The 13,713-nt window shown below is 39.2% G+C and overlaps 1 pseudogene; it reads left to right on the plus strand.

Moving 5' to 3' along the window:
* The first annotated feature begins 1,611 nt into the window (after positions 1-1,611).
* LOC101132147 (nucleosome assembly protein 1-like 1) lies at positions 1,612-8,690 on the plus strand (annotated as a pseudogene).
* Positions 8,691-13,713: the final 5,023 nt, after the last annotated feature.

A 13,713-nucleotide genomic window follows, 5' to 3' on the forward strand; every position in this document is an offset into this window, starting at 1 on the left:
TTCTCCTCCTACTTTTGTCATTACTTTGGATCTTAGGTAAGTGACTATGCGCTCAGATTCCTCATCTCTGAAGTAATAATAATAATATATATGCCTGACCTACCTCCCAGGATTGTTGTGAATATCAAATGAGCTAATATATGTGAAAACCCTTTGAGAACAGAAAAGGCTTTTTAAAGAACTGTTCTTATAAGAACCTTACCCCAGTTCATGCACCCAGTAAAGCATCAAGAAGGTCTTCCATACTGTGTTTCCCTGGGAAATGGGTTCCTTCTCACCTCCTTTCTCCAGGAGAGGCTAACTGGCTGACCTCCTGGGACACATTTACTCTGATGAATACACTGAGGTCTAGGGTTGGGCCCTCAGCTTTACAGCATCAGAAACTGGATCTTGACAGAGCCTCTGAGTTGATCAGACTAAGAGATGCTGACTCATACTAATCCACAAGAGACTGATATATAACCAGAATGCCAGTTTATTAATTTACAGTGGGAAACATTTGGCCTGATCTGCCCCTTTTCTCCCTATAGGCCAGTTGCATGGGAAGAGAGATCATCTGAAAGTTGCTCAATGAACAAGGAACTTTGACAAAGAGAGTTATATTATTCAAATGTTTGATAACATAGGGCCTCTGTCTCCTCAACAGGAATCTGCTCCAGATGATCTAGATGTTTCAGGCACTGTGGCGGAAGCCCCCATTCCTGAACAATGCACACAAGAGCCAGTGTACCATGTGTGCCCTTTTCCCCACATTCCCTCTGTTGACCAACACATTGCTCTTTATATATATTAATCCTTTTGAGACTTCCTGCAGTGCACCTGTGGTTCCCAAAGCCAGTCTGCTGACCAGGAAGAAGCCGGTTGCCACAAAAGCACCTGGGATACATGTAAAGAAATAATGGGCTTGTATAGCTCTATTGGAAATTCTAATAATTAGGTCTGTGGAGGAGTCTAGGAATCTGAATGTTTACAGGCATCCCAAGTGACTCCGATCATCAGCCAGGTTGGGGAACCACTGATATAAAAGTCTTATTGGCTAATAATCTATTCTACCACTTTAAGACGACTTTGCATATTCTGATCAGATCCATTACAGACTGACTGTATAGATTAACTCTCAGAACAAAGCATTATTTCCTAGTTCTCAAAGGCCAATCGCTGTTGTATCCTTGAGCTTGCTTCCTTCATTCTTTCTTTCCTTCCCTCTTTCCTTCTTTTCCTTCCTCCCCCCACCCCTCTCCCTTACATAAATATTTATAAATACACAATGCATAAGGAAGCTTACCAAGAGGAGGCTGTAGCAGTTGACACTCCAAGAGCCAAAACCAAAAGCTGCTGTTAGGTGATAATAGACTTGGAGGATTAGGATATATAAGCCTGGTGCACAGACCGCTCTAAGGCCAGCCAGTAATACCAAGGCCTGACATTGAACAATCTTGAGATAATTTCTCTGTGGTAAGCAACCCTGGGCCTTGGCATACTTCCTGAGCTGATGTCCTGTAAGAAACAACATTATGCTCCCAAGTGACCTTGAGGGAAACTCCAAGAACCATGTTTCCGTCCCACTCATGACAAAGCAGACAGCCGTCTTTCCTCTCAAATATGGCTCCCATGTCGCTAGCACCTGGCAGTGCCTTGCTTCCAGCAGAGCACCAAAATCAGGACAGCAAAGTGAGAGTCAAATCTAAGGAGGGGTGCCAATGTGTGATGGGCATCTCTTTATACCAGGCTCTGTGTTCCCATACTATATATCCTATGCACCACAAAAATCACTGAAACAGGTTTCGGTATCTCCATTTTCTAGATGAAGAAATTGAGGCTCAAAGGGACTAAGTAACTTGCTAAATAAAGGTCGTGCCAGCAGTAAGTGGTGGAACTGGGATTTGAATCCAAGCTCACTCAGTTCCAAATTCTATGTTCTTTCCATAATCCCATGCTGCCGAGTAAACAGGGAGGTTGGAAGTGGGAGTTTTGAACATAAGCTTCATTTGCTATGCATACTAATTTATAGACAATTTTTATAATTTCTTTATACAGAATGACATATATAAATACATTTTTTTCAAATATTCCATAACAACTATCACATTCCTACATATAAAATATACTAGCATCTAAATCTGCATTTGGTTAATCCTGATTCTTTTCTCAGGGGGAAAAAGGCGGCTATAATTAGGGATAGGATTGGGAGTCAGGATACCTAGTTTATAGTCCTGGCTCTGCCTTTCACTCACTGTGTACATTAGGAAATTCCTTTTTTCTTCCTGAGCCTCATTTTCATCATCTGTCAAAGGAAGGGTTGGATTAGATCTTTTACATGCTAGGATTCTAAAAATCTAGTAACACTGTTACCATGTTTCTTAATTGTTTTAGATCAAAGCACAGAAATTGAACAGTAGAAAAAGAAATCTGAACACATATATTAGAAGGTTATTTAATAATAACTAATTTTATTGAGCACTGTTTGTATGCCAGGGACTGTACTAACTAGTTTGTATTACTTATTTTGATTACTTCTTATCACATCAACTCTATTCTTATTTATCCATCTCTTAGGAATAGAGAGGTAAGTAATTTGCCCAAGATCACATGGCTGGTAAGAGGAGAAGCCAATGCTGAAATCCAAGCACAAGCCTAGGGCCAGCTCCTAAATATAGTCCTAGCTTCCACTCTTGCTTTACAGCTCCCACTCTGATGACTGTGTAGGACATTTATGAAAGTTGCATTTGGATTATCTGATCTTGGGACATGAGGAAAAAAGGACAGCACATATCAGCCCATGTAAGGGAATTTCCTAGAGTATTGTTATGATTATCTCCCTTGGGAAAGGGAGCTTTAAAAGTTATATAGAATAAGTTCAGGTTCAGAGAGTCAACTGCATCAGAGAAAACGTTATACTGGTCAACAGGCCCTGGACATAAAATTACTTCTATTCCTTAATATTATTAGTAAGCTTTGTTTTCCTAACACCAAGGTCATAAAAGTTAGGCCCCAATTTCTCTGCCTGGGTTTAAGTAGGAGGAAATAAATCAAGAAGGAGAAGAACTTTTCTTGCTCTTACTGATCCTGTGGAGGTAAAGGCAAGTGGGAGGAAGGAATGGTTGCTGGCGGGTAGATCAAGAACTATCAAAGGCTGAGTCCTGTACAGATGGGGATGCTGTATTTGATATCCACCCTATTCAAATGATGCCTTGATAGCCACCTATTGCTTCTGATCTCCCTGGACAGGGAAGTTGGGTGGCAAGGCTGAGCCATGGTCTAGGACGAGCTATAAAAACATTAGGAACCATTTCCATCCCCAAAGGATAATACCTGGACAAAACTACAAGAATGTCCACTCTTGGGACCAGGGATGGAATAGAGATAGAGCTACCAGCAATGTCACTACTTCTTTCTGTTTTCTTCCTTGCTCACTACCCACATTAAGTAGGACTCTTTTTCTTTTTTGTGTGCTTTGTATTGCATGTCATGCAGGTGGGTTGGAGAGAAGTGAAAAAGGCTGTCTATAAATTGCTGTAGCTAATTTAGAAGTCATTTTGCATCGTGTACCCAAGCCTACACTTTCAATAATGTCAGAAAAGTTTGCTTTACTTTTGCAATGCATCGATAGGTTAAAAGGCATTTTTATTAAACCTACAGGTGACACAAAGCTGGAAAGTATACCTATAGCTACAGAGCTAAATCAGAATTCAAAATTGTCTAGACAGTCTGGAGTTTCTTGTCTAACTCAATAAGATGGAATATATCAGAAATAATTGCAGAATTCTATATTTAGGGTAAAAAGCAAACCATCATATAAGTTCAGGATGGAGATGATTACCCAAACAGCATTTGTTCATATGAAAGGACTGGGGACTTTAATTATCCGCAAGTTGAATATTTTCCAACATTAGATATGTGTGCTGGAAAAAAAACAACCCAGTCTTTGACTGCATGAAGGGAAGTGAAGGAGAGATTATAGGAAGCCCTGGTCCTAGTGCAGTGGGCTGTGGTCAGACCACACTGAAGTACTGGGTTCTGTGGTAGGTACCACAATTCTTGAGGGATTTTGACCAACTTGAAGAAAAGTAATGGGTTGGTAAGGGTCAGGAAGTCAGGAATAGTTGACATAAATGATCGCATTTAGCCTAGAGAAGAAAAAAAAGTCAACCAAAGGAATACCATATCCTTGTCTGCAAATATTTAAAAGGCTCTTGTGTGACAGGCAGAATAAATTTGTTCTGCCCTGTCAAGATGTAGAGATAAAGAGCAGAAGTTAAAGAAGGCAGATTTCAGTACAACATAAGTAAGAGCTTTTCAATACCTGAGCCGTTGTGCTAAAGAAAGAGAGAGCTCCTAGCATCTAGAGGTACTACAGCTATGGCTACCTTGAAGGAGAGAGGTGAAGTGTGAAGAAGACACCACTGTCTGTTTTGCCAGGACTGGATTCATTGCTCTTATTTCACTGATATTTCATATATATTCTTGGGCCTCAACTTGGAAGCCATCAATTTTGGCTGAAGAACCAGGCCTGAGGATTCATAGCCCATGACTTTCTGAGCAGGGCCTACCACTTTGGAATGCCTGAGCTTATAATACAGCACCTTCCTTAGGAATTGTCTGAACAGTGAAACTCACTCTCTTGTACTTATCCATTTGCTTAATAACAGAAGGGCTCACTTTGCTTCTTGAGCATATATTAGGCACTTATTTTTTTTAATTTTTATTTATTTTTTTGGGACAGAGTTTCACTCACTCTGTCACCCAGGCTGGAGTGCAGTGAGTGCTGCGATTTCTGCTCACTGCAACCTTTGTCTACCAGGTGCAAGCAATTCTCCTGCCTCAGCCTCCTGAGTAGCTGGGATTACAGGCATACACCACTACACCGGCTAATTTTTGTATTTTTAGAAGAGGTGGGGTTTCACCATGTTAGCCAGGCTGATCTCAAACTCCTGACCCCAAGTGACTCGCCCACCTTGGCCTCCCAAAGTGCTGAGATTACAGGTATGAGCCACCATGACTGGCCATGTATTGTTTCTGCTATAGAAATATTTTATTACTCCATAGATTGTACTTTTATTTCTTTGAATTTCATTTGTTAATATTTAGACACTTTTTTCTGCTTTTAAACACGGTGAGCAGACCTTTGATAATATAATAATTTTAATAATAATTAGAATTGTTACATGAAAAGAAATGAAAGTTTCTGCTCTGAGGCTTGGCTGTGCTGTTAACAATAGTGCCAGGAAGCCAGGTGCGGTAGCTAATGCCTGTAATCCCAGCACTTTGGGAGGCCAAGGCAGGCAGATTATGAGGTCAGGAGTTCAAGACCAGCCTGGCCAGCATGGTGAAACCCTGTCTCTGCTAAAATTAGAAAAAAAAAAAAAATTATCCGGGCATGGTGGCGTGTGCCTGTACTCCCAGCTACTTGGGAGACTAAAATAGGAGAATCGCTTGAACCCAGGAGGTGGAGGTTGCGTTGAGCTGAGATCACGCCACTACACTCCAGCCTGGTGACAGAGCGAGACTCCATCTCAAAAAAACAAAAAACAAAAAACAAACAAACAATAATGCCAGGAGACATCACCCTGCAAGGTACATCTATTCAGCCCCTAAGAGAGTCACTATCATGCCCCAACCCATCTTTATCCTACTAGGAAAGGCAGGTAGTCTCATTCTTAAAATCCATCATCCAGGAGCTTAGGAGAAATAAAATCTAAATTTCTTTTCAGGAGATGTAAGAGATTGGAAAAACTGGTCCTTTTGGTTTTCACACACTACTCAACACAACACTTCTGACACTGGATGGGTGAATTATTTTCCCCATACACCAAATAACTTTCCACTGGACATGGGGTGGGGGGGTCCTAAAATTCAGTTCTGACACATCTACCTAGAGTTAGAGTCAGATCTCACAGGTTGAGGGCTCAGCCTCTCAAGACTCCCTCTCACTTTAGATGCCAACTGCAAGTCCCAGGTTGCAGCCTGTACTCCTGACTGACTGGCTATAAATTAGGGTTCCCATAACCCCCCTCCTCAGGTTTTATTAATTTGTTAAAGTGGCTCACAGAATTCACGGAAACATATTTACCCATTTATTGTAAAGGGTTTTATAAAGGATACAGAAGAACAGTCAGATGGAGAGATGCCTAGGGCAAGGCATGTGGGAAGGGGTGCAGGGCTTGGCAGACCACCCTCCAGGCACCTTTACGTAGTCAGCTCTCCAGTGGCTCCCTGAACCCACTTCCCTTGGGTTTTTATGGAGGCTTCATTACATAGGCATGATTGATGATATCACTGGCCATTGGTGATTAACTCAACTGTTAGCCCCTCTCCCCTCCTGGGAGGTCGAATGGTGGAACTAAATGTTCCAACCCTCTAATTACAGGATTGGTTCCCCTGGCAAACCAATAGAGATGGGGTTTTGCCATGCTGCCCAGGCTGGTCTCAAACTACTGAGCTCAAGCGATCCTCCCATCCCAGCTTCCCAAAGTGCTGGGATTATAGGCATGAGCCACTGTGCTCGGCCATCTTCTTATTTTTATAACAGTTCAATTCCCTAAGATAAACCCGTGGTTAAGTTTCTAGTTTCAATATCTTACAACCAAATAAATGTAGTAGTTAAGAGTTCTGACTTTAATGTCAGATAGACCAGGGTTGATATACAGAGTACCCATTGAGAAGTTACTTAACTTTCTTTAGCTTACTCATATGTAAATTCACATACTTCTAAAGAGGATTAAGTGAGATAAAATACGTAATGTGCTTAGCACAGTGCCAGGCCCAGAGTCAGTGCTCAGGAAATGTTAGAGCTCATTAATATGTATTATAATCAAATAAAATATGAGAAGACTGAAAATAGAAAGAAGAAAAAAAATCACCCATAGTTCCACCACCTGAACTGATTTTTAACTATTTTCATTTTGTCTTTTATCTGTGTGTAAGAGAAAGAGATGTTATATATAATTCTGAGAGGCAGTCCTGGTAGCTAGAATGCCCTTTGTTTGCCAAGTCTTCATAGGTGGTGGGGATAAAATCTGGAGGTGGAAGCCGGGGTGTGTGAGTGCAGAACTGCTCTGCATAATGAAGGAAAAGGCAAATGAGATTCCCTAAGGGAGAAATAGTTTAATCCCTAGGTTAGATCTTTTAAGCACTCCCTAAAGACAGAGAAGGAAGCCATTAAATGTTCTGAGTCTAGACTAGATCACCTTTTTGATATCTTTTATACCAGTTCCGAATTTGCTGAGAGTACTAAGTCCCTGAGAGCTGAGCCTGAGATACTTGTGCCGAGGGCCCTTTATCAATCCTGCTATCTCCTTCAAGTCATTCTTTCCTGACCCATTCCTCCTAGGGCAGCCATGGTGGTCTCTTCCATGTTTCCCTATCTCAGCTCAGGCTCTTTTGAAAGTGGGCGTACACATGAGCCATCTTAAATCACATTAGTCAGTAGTGCTGCGGATGCCTTATTAGTAGGTAATCTGGATTAGGAAGATTGCTTTCCTATGGGCTTGGGTAAAAGCCACTAGAACCCAAGGAGACAATACTTGTCCAAACTGATTTATAACCAAAAGCTAATGTTACTGACTGATAACCCAGGGAAAAAATCTATTTACCACTAAAATCTAAGAGCCAATATTTTAATTTAATAATTTACTTTTCTTTGTTTATTTCTATTCACGAGTTGAATATTTTAGATTGGTTTGAAAGTTATCACTTCTCTATGCTGTTCTCTATCAGCCTCTATTTGATAAGTGATTTGAGATTATTAATGCAATTTATGAACCTACAGAAGAAGAATGTGAATGGAAACCAGATGAAGAAGGCAAGATTTTGGAGGAGTTGAAAGAAAAGGCCAAGATTGAAGAAGAGAAGAAGGATGAAGAAAAAGAAGAGCCCATAGGAATTCCTGAATTTTGGTTAACTATTTTCAAGAATGTTGACTTGCTTAGTGATATGCTTCAGGAACATGATGAACCTATTCTGAAGCACTTTAAATATATTAGAGTGAAGTTCTCGGATGCTGGCCAGCCTATGAGTTTTGTCTTAGAATTTCACTTTGAACCCAGTGAATATTTTACAAATGAAGTGCCAACAAAGACATATAGGATGAGGTCAGAACCAGATGATTCTGGTCCCTTTTCTTTTGATGGACTAGAAATTATGGGTTGTACAGGGTGCCAGATAGATTGGAAAAAAAGGAAAGAATGTCACTTTGAGAAACATTAAGAAGCAGCAGAAACACAAGGGACATGGGACAGTTTGTACTGTGACTAAAAGAGTTTCCAATGACTCTTGCTTTAATTTTTTTGCCCCTCCTGAAGTTCCTGAGAGTGGATATCTGGATGATGCTGCTGAAGCTATCCATGCTGCAAACTTCCAAATCAGTCACTTTTTACCTGAGCGTATAATCCCAAGATCAGTGTTATATTTTACTGGAGAAGCTATTGAAGATGATGATGATGATTATGATGAAGAAGGCAAAGAAGCAGATGAGGAAGGGGAAGAAGAAGATGAGGAAAATGATCCAGACTATGAACCAAACAAAGATCAAAACGCAGCAGAGTGCAAGCAGCAGTGAAGCAGGATGTATGTGGCCTTAAGGATAACCTGCACTGTAATAGCCTAAACACAACTCTTATTTACTTACAGCCTTATGTTTTCGTATTTTCTTGGTAGACTATGCAACTTTTTTAAAGGACAGGAAACTGATATTTTAAAGACCAATTTGTCCTATCTAGCATTTTAACTAGTTTTTCCGCCAGATATTTTGAATGCACAAATTCTGTCACGCATGTTCATTAATTGCTACGTAATTTGGTTCTTCTGGAATATTTTCATGTAGCTCTTGGAGTACAACTGTGAAAATTAACAACTGCTAAGTGAAATACTTTCTTTTCATAATTTTTTCCTTGACGAACCAAAGTATTTTTTTCAGCTGGTTGTTGAATAGGGTTAAGTCCGCTTGGATTAGTTGTGACCTTCTTTAATATGTTACACAAATGCAGTGACTTATATTAAGACAATTCATTGTTTTAAAATAAAATTGGCAAGACAACTATACGGTTAAGAATTTCCAGTATGAACACATCCAATAACTGCATTAGATTGTTAATGGATTATTGTGTTACAGGTGACAGTTAACTGTAAAGTAACCTGACTCAGGATAGTTACTGGTACCACAGTGGGGTGAATAAAACAGGATTTTCAGAAGTTACCCTGAATTTAACTATACTTTTAAATTTAAACTCCATTAACTACGCATCTTTTCTTTGTGGTAAAGTCTACCTTCTGCTTCCCTGGAAAGGATGAATTTACATCATCTGACAGACCTATTTTCAAGTTATTTGCTGTTTGTTTGCTTGTTTTTGTTTTTGCAGCCTAAAATAAAAATTTCAAATACAATTTTAGTTCTTACAAGGTAATGTCTTAATTTTGTACCAATTCAGGTAGAAGCAGAGGCCTAGCTGGAATTAAGGGTTACACACAGTTTTTACCACATTATTGAAGAAAAAGGTACCAGCTTTGGAAAGAGATACTATACTAATAAGCCAGTGTGGAAGAAGAAGAGGAAGAAGAAGAGAAGAAGAAGAGGAGGAGGAAGAGGAGGAGGAGGAGGAAGAAGAAGGAGAAGAAAATCTTCAGTTATTTGATACTTTTTGTAAAAAAAAAATTAAAGTTCATTTTCGTTGGGTTAGAGCTAGAGAAAAGGCCCCAAGCTTCTGTGGTTTCTTCTAATTCTTATTGCTTAAAGTATGAATATGTCACTTACCCATGCTTCTGTTTACTATGTATTAAAATGGGTAGTACTGTTTACCTAACTACCTCATGGATGTGTTAAGGCATATTGAGTTAAATCTCATAAAATGTTTCTCAATCTCGTTAACAGCTCAAAATTTTGGGCCTATTTGTAATGTCAGTGTGACACTCAGCATTTTGTTCATACCACACTTTGATAACTAAATTGGAAAACAAAGGTTAAGTACCTCTGTTCTGGACCTGGGCAGGCAACACTCTTTTAGATCTTTGTGTTGCTCCCATTTGTATAGAAGTGGATGGATGCACTATTTCACAAAGTCCAAGAATTTTTTTCAGGTATTTTTGATGACTGTATAGCAGTAAATACTACTTAGATAGCACTATAGTATTGTAGTCATGAGACTAAAGTGGACATAAGACTATTTTTGATAAAAGATGCCATTAAATTTCAGACTGTAGAGCCATATTTACAATACCTCAGGCTAATTACTGTTAAATTTGGGGTTGAACATTTTTTTGACGACAGCGAGGGTGGACTTTTGGGTTGTCATTTAGAGGAAGGTCTAGATTTCCCGCTGTTAATAAAATTACATTCAATTCATTTTTAAAGGTGATGAAAACTTCCTTTTTGAGAAGTTAGTGTTAAGGTCTTGGAATGTGAACACATTGTTTGTAGTGCTATCCATTCCTCTCCTGAGATTTTTAACTGACTACTGGAAATCCTTAACCAATTATAATAGCTTTTTTCTCTTTATTTTCAAAATGATTTCCTTTGCTTTGATTAGACACTCTGTGATTTTTTTTTTTGTAACCATAGTTCATCTAAATTCAGCTTTTTCTAACTTTAAAGCTAGAATCCCATTTCTAATGAACTGAAGTAGCAAAATCATCTTTTCATTCTTTTAGGAAATAGCTATTGCCAAAGTGAAGGTGTAGATAATACCTAGTCTTGTTATATAATGGGGACGTGGTTTGCAGAAGAATTTTCTTTATAAAATTGAAGTTTCAAGGGATGTCAGTGTTTATGCCATTTTTCCTGTTCCAAAATGATTCCATTCCATACTAGAAATTTGAAGTATGTAACTTGAAATCCTTAATAAAATTAGGATTTAATTATATAAAAAAGAAAGTTATTACTTCTCCATTAAGTAAATCTGGAACCTAAAGATTGAAGATTCTGTGTGTTGCCAGAATCACAACTCGATTAGAAAGGTTAAGAGGTAAAAAGAATGAAATGGAATAGGCCCTCTCTATTTCTATGGCTAAACTTTGGGAAAAAAAATTTATAGTAACAGAAGCTTCTTCATTAGCCACCTATGGAGAGATTTTAGGCTGAGTCTAATTCACAGTGATTACCCCTCTCTAAGAACCATGGGGAAACTAGTCACTCAGCTTGATAGAGATTGTTAGGAAAGGGGGAAAATAAATCTGGAAATCTTGGATAAAAATCACTAGAGAAGATGTTAGAGAATGTTCTACAAATAAATACTACATATAAATGTTCTTTAAGCGTTTGGTAGAAAGTTGGCCAAGATGACCCCTAGCAGGTGCACAAACTAAATTGGGGTGGGAATGGGAGTGAGGACAGGTAAAATTTGGAAGCAGCAAGAGCTTCCCAGGCAAAGTCGGGACCTTTTGGGGAATGCAACTGGAAACAGGGGCAGTGTAAGAGGAAAAGAGCTCAGCACTACGAGTCCAGAGTGTCAAGCCCAAAGAGTCCAAAAGCTGAGGTTCTGGCTTTGCCAAGATACCAACATGGAAGGTAGGAGTGCATAGAGATGACTGGGGAATCCCAGGTAACCAAAAGATTCAGGCTCAGAGGAGCCATTAGGGCTTCAAGGGAAGCTTTCCTTGTACACATTTCAGGATTATTTGGCCCCTATATTAACTAGTACTTTTAGCTTCAAGTAAAAAACAATCTAATAAAAAGCGTGGCTTAAGTAAAATGGAAATGCGCCTTTCTCTCAAGCAATGTAAAGTCAAGCAGTTGTTAGTCCAGAGCTCGTATAGAAGCACCACAATGTCAGAGAATCCCACCCTTATTCTTTCAGATGCCAACATCCTTAGCATCTAGTTTTCATCTTCAGTATTGCTTCATGGTCACAGTTAGTTACTGCAGCTCCAACCATCACATCCACCATACAGGGAGGAAGAAGAAGGAAGAGAGGAAAGCAAACTCTACTTATCAACTAAGTCAGCCAGTCCCCTTTAAAGAGCATTCTCTTCAGTAGTCCACCCTGTGATTTCTGCTTACATCCTTTCACCAAATCTGTTTGATATGACCAATCCTAACTTAAAAAGAAGCTGTGGAAATATAGTTTTTAAACTTAGCACTGAGTTGCCTTCAATAAAATTGGAGTTCTCTTAGTAAGATAAAGGGAATTATGGACATTAAATAGGCAATTAGAAATCTCTGCCACAACCTTCTAACCAAAGAATGGCTGAAAAGTTATTTCCAACTCCCAGTTATGTGTTGGGTGAGGCTCTAGATGTATTGATGTTCTTGGGATGCTTTTTCATGGATTCCAGGGAAGAGCAAGGCAGTTTATAGACAGCTTATTCCAACACTGGGTTTGAACTAAGTTGAATTAAGGAAAAATAATGATAATGAAAAGGGGATGCCTACAGGAACAGTCTAAAGGAAGTGAACTAATATGGTTTGACTCTTGTCGCCACCCAAATCTCATTTTGTAGCTCCCACGTGTTGTGGGAGAAACCTGGTGGGAGATAATTGAATCATGGCGGTAGGTCTTTCCCATGCTGTTCTCATAATGGTGAATAAGTCTCATGAGATCTGATGGTTTTAAAAATGGGACTTTCCCTGCACAAGCTCTCTCTTTTCATGCTGCCGTCCATGTAAGATGTGACTTGCTTCTCCTTGCCTTCCACCATGATTGTGAGGCTTCCCCAGCCATGTGGAGCTATAAGACCATTAAACCTCTTTCCTTTGTAAATTGTCCAGTCTCAGGTATGTCTTTATCAGCATCATGAAAGTGGACTAATATATGCATCATAATGGTTACAGTGTTGAGTGAGGAGATGGGATCATGACTTCTAGTTTTCTGTTATGTATTTGTATTATTTCAAGTGTTCTTGTATTCTTTTAATTTCCTATTGAATTCTTTTTTTCTATTTTAAGACTCCCTGGAGAAGGAAGGCATTTGGGCCAGCCTACTTAAAGTGAGACATATGCCCAATGTGCAAATTAGGCCAAAAGGCCACAAAATGTGTTTAGGAAACAAACCAGGGCATGTGAAATTGCACTTGCATAAACATGTTGTGTGTGTGTAATATTGCTCTCCATCTCACAGGGGAGCAATAATGAGCTGGCAAATGCTCCTGGGAGGGAAAATTAGAGGATGAGAAAACTACTCCATGAAAGTTATTGAAGAGCAGATGGCACATTTGGAGGCCTGTGGTAGAAAGACCTGGGTTCTAGGCCTTTTCCCACTCTTCCCCTTAAACAGCTGCACATGATCCTGGGGAAATTAACCTATTTAGTCTTGGATTTTTAACCTATAAAATGGGAAAAGAGAATAAGAAGATAATTAAAATCCTTTGAAATAGAAATAATTTTATTTTCCTTAATTGTTGAGCCAAAAGAGAAAATGATGAAATATTTTGGGAAGTGAGGCTAAGGGGGGATGAAAATAGACAAGTAGCCTAGCATGTGAGGAGGTTTCACCAAGAGTAAAAAACTTAGAATAACATGAAAGTAAGAAAACTATTTGGGGGCAATTTTAGGTGCATAGTAGCTATGCGGAACCTTTTTAGATTGGGAGATTCACCCAGTTGATGAATCGAACTCTGTTGTTGAATTGAACATCCTGATTGCAATTCTAGCACCAGGAGGGGATTCCTCATGTGCATCTGGTTGTAGCCACCCAATTAAAATTCCCACAAAAAGGAATTAATTTTATAACTATCTAAGTCAATGAAATGGACTAATTCCCATTAGCTAGATTTCTAATGCAATTA

This window comes from Gorilla gorilla, chromosome 2 (genome assembly GCF_029281585.2).
Source record: "Gorilla gorilla gorilla isolate KB3781 chromosome 2, NHGRI_mGorGor1-v2.1_pri, whole genome shotgun sequence".
Taxonomy (NCBI): domain Eukaryota; kingdom Metazoa; phylum Chordata; class Mammalia; order Primates; family Hominidae; genus Gorilla; species Gorilla gorilla.